Source organism: Bos grunniens, chromosome 7 (genome assembly GCF_055505025.1).
Source record: "Bos grunniens cultivar Pamir isolate PY7600 chromosome 7, Bosgru_T2T1.0, whole genome shotgun sequence".
NCBI lineage: Eukaryota > Metazoa > Chordata > Mammalia > Artiodactyla > Bovidae > Bos > Bos grunniens.
In genome coordinates, this window is record NC_141171.1 from 27225791 (window position 1) to 27234157 (window position 8367).

The 8367-nt window shown below is 41.8% G+C and overlaps 1 non-coding gene across 1 annotated transcript; it reads left to right on the forward strand.

Annotated features, from left to right (window-relative positions):
* The first annotated feature begins 5813 nt into the window (after window positions 1-5813).
* Window positions 5814-5920, forward strand: LOC147368954 (U6 spliceosomal RNA). The gene has a single exon (XR_015168719.1). It is a non-coding gene; the product is annotated as a U6 spliceosomal RNA (small nuclear RNA).
* The last annotated feature ends 2447 nt before the right edge of the window (window positions 5921-8367 follow it).

Here is an 8367-nt window from a genome sequence, read left to right on the forward strand (position 1 = left end):
GACAGATGGAGTAAAATAGGCAATTTTTTTTTTCTGTTACTAAATAATGGTGGAAAAAAGTCAATTCTTTTGGAGAACTATAAAAAAAATAAATCCCAGCTAATGGGATGATAAGGAGATAAATAGTTCAAGAGATGACATCTTCAATTATTCATGTGAAGTATAAGTGCTTGTTGCAGTCCGGGGTGAGGATTTCCAGGACTCCCACACATATTAAATTCTGGGAGGGTCTTCCATGGTGGCCGGGGTCCCAGAGCAGGGGGCTGGGTTCAATCTCTGAATGGAGAACTAGATCCCACATGCTGCAACTAAGATTTGCATGCCACCCACATACTGCAACAAAGACCTGGTTCAGCTAAGGAAACCAGTTCTGGGAGAGAAAGAAACATTTGCCTACATGTGTCTCCAGAAAGGAAGACAACCTATTAACCAGGCAGGAAACTATCTATGCAGGCCTACAGTTCGCAGTTTCTAACAACACCAGGAACTGCAGAGGGAGGGGGCTGACACAGTCCCCTTCCTAGTAATGAGGTGTTCAAATCCAGGGTCATCACAGGCATGCTGAGCTCTTCTCTGGATTTCCCGAAACATATTTTGAAAGTCTTTTCACCTCGGGACTTATATTAGATGTATCACGCCCAGTATACCATATAGCTATAGGAAACAGACAGGACATTCGTGGGATCCAAAAAAAATAGGTCTTTAAACAAGCACAGGCTACCAAACAAGCACAGGCTATCCAATAGCTGTATTTATGTGCATAATATAGGCATTGTTAATTATGCTTTTCCATCTTTATATTTAGAAAGACTGTAGATAGTATTTTTGGATGTGATGAAGGACAATGATATCAAAATATATGTACAAGTGTCTGTATATACACACACACACATAATAAAGAATAGAAGCCAATTAATATCCATGGCATAGAACAATAAAGGTACATTTGAGACCTTTAAAATTTTTTTAAATTCTATTTTAAAAGCTAATTAAATAAGAGATCTGTCTTTGATTGTATGTTTATAGTAATTGCAAGCTGTCTGTCTCTCACATATGTCCCACTGCATATTAAGATGCCAGATTCATCCTCTATTTTTCCTTTGATCATGCCTCTGATTCATATCACTGCACCAAGCCTTAATTTTTTACAATCTTGGAAATAGAGTATTAGGAAAGAACATAACAATGGGTTCATCGCTGTACTATGGAAAATAAACAAAGCTTGACTTTAATTGTAACGCGTGGCTATTGTATTAAAGTCAATGTGTGGTGGGCAGTGAACCACTCCCCTCACCCTCTGCCTCCTCCTTCCTCACTTCTCCTGAAGAACTTCCTAGTGTTCCCAGATGAGTGGGTTCTCCTAAGTCTCATTTCTCGTGCACGGTTCTGTCCTACAAGAACGGCTGACCAGTCCGGAGCAGAACCCTGAGCAAAGAAGGACAATTGGTTTCTCTTCCCCAGGAGGTACCTTTTGACCAAGAAGTGTGTGAAGCAGCAAGCCCTCCAAGGAGAAAGTCCCTGACTGTGTCTGGGTTCACTGAGGTCCCCAGAGATGCCCTGGTTGGGCCACTGCAAGGCTTGCTGCCCACTCTCCCCTGCACCCAAGGCCGTGCGTGACTATTCTCCTACAAGGGCCTCTGCCCTTCAGCTTTTTGCTCAAGTTCTCTTTGTTTTTGTTCACCTGTAAGCAGAGAAAACTCTAACACAACACACATGCTTAATGTGACTTTATTTCCATACTAACATGGAATTTATGGTTTCTGGTAGGATGAAGATCACAGACTTATCTTCTACCTGACACTGTCTTTTATGAAGAACCCCAAACAACCTCAGCTGACATGTTTAGAATTATCTGAAGTAGGTTAAAGCAGTATGGTTAAAGCAGGGTGGCTCAGTGGTAAAGAATTCACCTGCAATGCGCACAACATGAGTTCGATCCCTGGGTCAGGAAGATCCCCTGGAGGAGGAAATAGCAACCCACTCCAGTATTCTTGCCTGGAGAATCCCATGGAGACAGAGGAGCCTGGTGAGTTCCAGTTCATGGGGTCGCAAAAGAATCAGACATGACTCAGTGACTAAACAACAACAGAGCAGTATAAGAGAAAATAATTTAAGGAATTCGTAGGGAAATGTGGGGTTTATTAATTTGTACACTAACTTTAAAAAAGTCCTTTAGACTTTCTTTTAGAATCCCAGCATCACCCAGGAGACTGTTTGTGAACCATCATTAAAAGCCATTCAACTTCTATAACCAAAGGAGAGTCTTCATTTTGGCTTAAGCACCAGGTATAAAAAATGTCTTTGCTGATCTACTCAGGATTTAAAAGTGCTAAGTCATTTTATGGCGATGAGGTTTCAAAAAAGTTTAAAAAGCAGGAAACAGAGCAGAAGTCTCATCAACACATGCAGACTACAGCTGCAGCCACAAAATACATAGCATCCTGTTCTGCCACATTCACTGGACTGGATTATGTTGTCTCATAGGTTCAGTTAACTCTGAAAAGTGACAGTGAAAGTTGCTCAGTCCTGTCCGACTCTTTATGACCCCATGGACAGTCCATGGAATCCTCCAGGCCAGAATACTGGAGTGGGTAGCCTTTCCCTTCTCCAGGGGATCTTTCCAACCCAGGGTTCGAACCCAGGTCTCCCGCGTTGCAGAGGGATTCTTCACCAGCTGAGCCATAAGGGAAGCCCTGGGAGAACATAATAGGTGCATATTGTTTAGTGTGGGAGCGGGCAGTGTAATTAACCCAGAGTCTTTAATTCTTCTGGAGCTCAGATGAAAGCAACCATTTAGGTTTTGTCTAACATTTAGGGTGTGTTTCCAATTACACTAATATCAAAGCAAGCACCTCTGGATTCTTCTTCAGGATCTCTATAGTGAAAACTGAGTTCCTCCCAGGCCCACCCACTGCTTCTGGAAGCAGCAAGATCTTGCCGAACCTGAAAATCTCTATCGAGGGCACAAGTAGGCCTCACAGAACTTATCTGATCTCCGTTTTGCCCAAAATAAATGGTTTAAACCTGGGGACAGTGTTGGGTAAGATTAGACATGGTGACTTGACTTGGAGTTCCAATCTGTCCCTAACTAGAACATCCTTTTATTGACCTTAACCCACTCCCACCGATTCATTAAGGTCCTTTAATCCTCAAGTAATTGTTTATGAGATAGTAAACAAATTCTTAGGCTTACCTTTTTGTGAAGATGTCTTAAAACCTCACACCCTCCCTGGCTTAAAAGAGAAATTCATACATGTCCTAGGGATCTTCTCGTTGAGTTCAGAAACAAGTCTTATTGTCAGCCTGAACTGCCAGTTCTCATCATGCTGTGAAGGAGTCCTTGAGTGTTAGAACATCATCCAATTCATCTTTGCATCCCCTAGCACCTACCATCATGTGGGCTATTAGGAAGCTCAATAAATAAATATTTGTCAGATGAACATATCCTTTTTATCTTTACTATTAGAATTGAGTTTTCAAAGGGAGTAAGAACTATACAGACTTAAACTTTAGATTCCACACCCTACAGACAAATTTCATGCACAGGGAAACGACTTAAGACATATCACAACACATATTTATTGAATTAAAGAAAAAGTAGAAAGTTTGGCAAATACAAAGAGATTTCAGTATTCAGTCAAACTGTAGTGCCTGAACAAAGTATTAATGTATTAAAAGACCACTCAAAAACTCAGGACTCTGCACCTGGAACCAGAAGAGTAGCCCCCAAAGTGAATCCCAGGGTGTTGGGGGAGGGGAATGGGGGTGGGTTGGGGACGTGGAGGAAAGTCTCAGTGAGAGGTGGAACCGACTGAAACTGCAATGACCGGATGAGAGTCAGCCCCTCCCACCTCCACAGGGCTTCCGAAATAGTCACCACCCCCAGGCTCTTTAAATGGATGATAGTCAAACCAAAACTGTCATCAAAGCTGTTGGGCTTTTTCCACTGTTCTTTTTGCATCTAAGGCATTGCCGGGAAAATAAAATGACAATATAAACCATAATAAAATAGTGCCCTAGAAGGAGTGACTTATTTATCGCGTTTGGCAAGTATCCACTGGACGGTTTAACTCAGCATCTCTCCTGCTCTGTAGTTTGTGTGAAGGGAGGACGGATTGCATTCCTTCTCTGCACAAGCTTTCACTCATCTGCCTCTGAAAATAACTCTTTATCTGGAGTTTAAGTGAGACCAGGTCTCGTATGTAAAAATTTTTAAACAAGAAAACAAGAAACAAAAACCTAGTACAGCAAGTGCCCCTGGATTGTATACTTTAAAATCATAAATCATTAAGTTTATGTTGTGTGAATTTCACCTCAATTAGAAAAAAGATTGTCTTGAGCAACCACAATTTGCTGTTAAAATCTTTTCAGTTCAGTTCAGTTCAGTCGCTCAGTCATGTCCAACTCTTTGTGACCCCATGAATTGCAGCATGCCAGGCCTCCCTGTCCATCACCAACTCCCGGAGTTCACCCAAACGCATGTCCATCGAGGCGGTGATGCCATCAAGCCATCTCATCCTCTGTCGTCCCCTTCTCCTCCTGCCCTCAATCCCTCCCAGCATCAGAGTCTTTTCCAATGAGTCAGCTCTTCGCATGAGGTGGCCAAAGTACTGGAGTTTCAGCTTTAGCATCATTCTTTCCAAAGAAATCCCAGGGCTGATCTCCTTCAGAATGGACTGGTTGGATCTCCTTGCAGTCCAAGGGACTCTCAAGAGTCTTCTCCAACACCACAGTTCAAAAGCAGCAATTCTTCAGCACTCAGCTTTCTTCACAGTCCAACTCTCACATCCATACATGCCCACTGGAAAAACCATAGCCTTGACTAGACGGACCTTTGTTGGCAAAGTAATGTCTCTGTTTTTAATATTCTATCTAGGTTGGCCATAACTTTCCTTCCAAGGAGTAAGCGTCTTTTAATTTCATGGCTGCAGTCATTATCTGCAGTGATTTTTGGAGACCCCAAAACAAAGTCTGCCACTGTTTCCACTGTTTCCCCATCTATTTCCCATGAAGTGATGGGACCAGATGCCATGATCTTTGTTTTCTGAATGTTGAGCTTTAAGCCAACTTTTTCACTCTCCTCTTTCACTTTCATCAAGAGGCTTTTTAGTTCCTTTTCACTTTCTGCCATAAGGGTGGTGTCATCTGCATATCTGAGGTTATTGAGATTTCTCCCGGCAATCTTGATCCCAGCTTGTGCTTCTTCCAGCCCAGTGTTTCTCATGATGTACTCTGCATATAAGTTAAATAAGCAGGGTGACAATATACAGCCTTGATGTATTCCTTTTCCTATTTGGAACCAGTCTGTTGTTCCATGTCCAGTTCTAACTGTTGCTTCCTGACCTGCATATAGGTTAAAATCTTTTAGGGTCCTGAAATTTGTCCATTCTACTTTGTGTCTGTAAAGGGATGTGATTAGTCTGACTTTTTGCGACCCATGGACTATATAGCCTGCCAGGCTCCTCAGTTCATGGGATTCTCCAGGCAAGAATACTGGAATAAGTTGTCATGCCCTCTTCCAGTGGATCTTCCCAACTCAGGGATAGAACCCAGATTTCCCACATTGCAGGTGGATTCTTTACCCTCTGAGCCACCAGGGAATACCTATAAAGGGATGGACCAGATCAAAATGAATTTGGCACTATGAGGAAGTCCTGGACTCAGAATCTTAAGCTTACAGCCCCAGCTCTTCTTCATCTTGGGGATCTTTTAATCTCTCTCTGCCTTTGTAAAAAAATAAAACTCCTGATTGGAAATATCTGGTCACTTGGGTCTCCACAAGAAGTAAATTGGTTTATTTACAAGCAAGAGCTGTGCTCACTTTGGCAGCACATATACTAAAATTAGAACAATACAGACAAGGTTAGCATGGCCCCTGCGCGAGGATGACATGCAAATTCATGAAGTGTTCCATATTAAAAAAAAAAAAGGAAGAATTATTTACATCTTTATTATCTTTCAAAAGAGCGGATTTCACATTTCATCATCAGTTAAGTCTAGAGACCTAGTGCTTTTCACTTCTCTTCTTTTCACAGCTATTTGTAAGGCCTCCTCAGACAGACATTTTGCCTTTTTGCATTTCTATTTCTTGGGAATGGTCTTGATCCCTGTCTCCTGTACAATGTCACAAACCTCTGTCCATAGATCATCAGGTACTCTTGTCTATCAGATCTAGTCCCTTAAATCTCTTTCTCACTTCCATTGTATAATCATACGAGATTTGATTTAAGTCATACCTGAATGGTCTAGTGGTTTTCCCTACTTTCTTCAATTTAAGTCTGAGCTCGGCAACAAGGAGTTCATGATCTGAGCCACAGTCAGCTCCCAGTCTTGTTTTTGCTGACTGTATAGAGCTTTTTCACTTTTGACTGCAAAGAATATAATCTATCTGGTTTCCATGTTGATCATCTGGTGAAGTTCATCTGTAGAGTCTTGTGCTGTTGGAAGAGGGTGTTGTTTGCTATGACCAGTGCATTCTCTTGACAAAACTCTATTAGCCTTTGACCTGCTTCATTCTGTACTCCAAGGCCAAATTTGACTGTTACTCCAGGTATTTCTAGACTTCCTACTTTTGCATTCCAGTCCCCTATAATGAAAAGGACATCTGTTTTTTTGAGTGTTAGTTCTAGAAGGGCTTGTAGGTCTTCATAGAACCGTTCAACTGCAGCTTCTTCAGCATTAGTGGTAGGGGTATAGACTTGTATTACCATGATATTGAATGGTTTGCCTTGGAAATGAACAGAGAACATTCTGTTATTTTTGAGATTGCATCCAAGTATTGCATTTCAGACTCTTGTTCACTATGATGGCTACTTCACTTCTTCTCAAGGATTCTTGCCCACAGTTGTAGATATAATGGTCATCTGAGTTAAACTCACCCATTCCAGTCCATTTTAGTTCGCTGATTCCTGAAATGTCGACGTTCACTCTTGCCATCTCCTGTTTGACTACTTCCAGTTTGCCTTGATTCATGGACCTAACATTTTAGGTTCCTATGCAATATTGCTGTTAACAGCATCAGACCTTGCTTCCATCACCAGTCACATCCACAACTGGGTGTTGTTTTTGCTTTGGCTAAGTCTCTTCATTCTTTCTGGAGTTATTTCTCCACTGATCTCCAGTAGCATACTGGGCACCTACTGACCTGGGGAGTTCATCATTCAGTGTCCTATCTTTTTGCCTTTTCATACTGTTCATGGGGTTCTCAAGGCAAGAATCCTGAAGTGGATTGCCATTCCCTTCTCCAGTGGACCACATTTTGTCAGAACTCTCCACCATGACCTGTCCATCTTGGGTGGAGCCCTACAAGGCATGGCTCATAGTTTCACTGAGTTAGACAAAAGCAAAAGAGAAAAGGAAAGATATACTCATTTGAATGCAGAGTTCCAAAGAATAGCAAGGAGAGATAAGAAAGCCTTCCTCAGTGATCAGTGCAAAGATATAAAGGAAAACAATAGAATGGGAAGATAAGAAATCTCTTCAAGAAAATTAGAGATACCAAGGGAATATTTCATGCAAAGATGGGCACCATAAAGGACAGAAATGGTATGGACCTAACAGAAGCAGAAGATATTAAGAAGAGGTGGCACGAATACATAGAAGAACTGTACAAAAAAGATCTTCATGACCCAGATAATCACGATAGTGTGATCACTCACCTAGAGCCAGACATCCTGGAATGTGAAGTCAAGTGGGTCTTAGAAAGCATCACTACGAACACAGCTAGTGGAGGCAATGGAATTCCAGTGGAGCTATTTCCAATCCTAAAAGATGATGCTGTGAAAGTGCTGCACTCAATATGCCAGCAAATTTGGAAAACTCAGCAGTGGCCACAGGACTGGAAAAGGTCAGTTTTCATTCCAATCCCAAAGAAAGGCAGTGCCAAAGAATGCTCAAACTACTGCACAACTACACTCATCTCACATGCTAGTAAAGTAATGCTCAAGATTCTCCAAGCCAGGCTTCAGCAGTACGTGAACGTGATGTTCAAGCTGGTTTTAGAAAAGGCAGAGGAACCAGAGATCAATTGCCAATATCCCTTGAATCATGGAAAAAGCAAAAGAGTTCCAGAAAAACATCTATTTCTGCTTTATTGACTACGCCAAAGCCTTTGACTGTGTGGATCACCACAAACTGTGGAAAATTCTGAAAGAGATGGGAATACCAGACCACCTGATCTGCCTCTTGAAAAGTCTGTATGCAGGTCAGGAAGCAACAGTTAGAACTGGACATGGAACAACAGACTGGTTCCAAATAGGAAAAGGAGTACATCAAGGGTGTAAATTTTCACCCTGCTTCTTTAACTTATATGCAGAGTAGCTTATGAGAAATGCTGGACTGGATGAAGCACAAGCTGGAATCCAGATT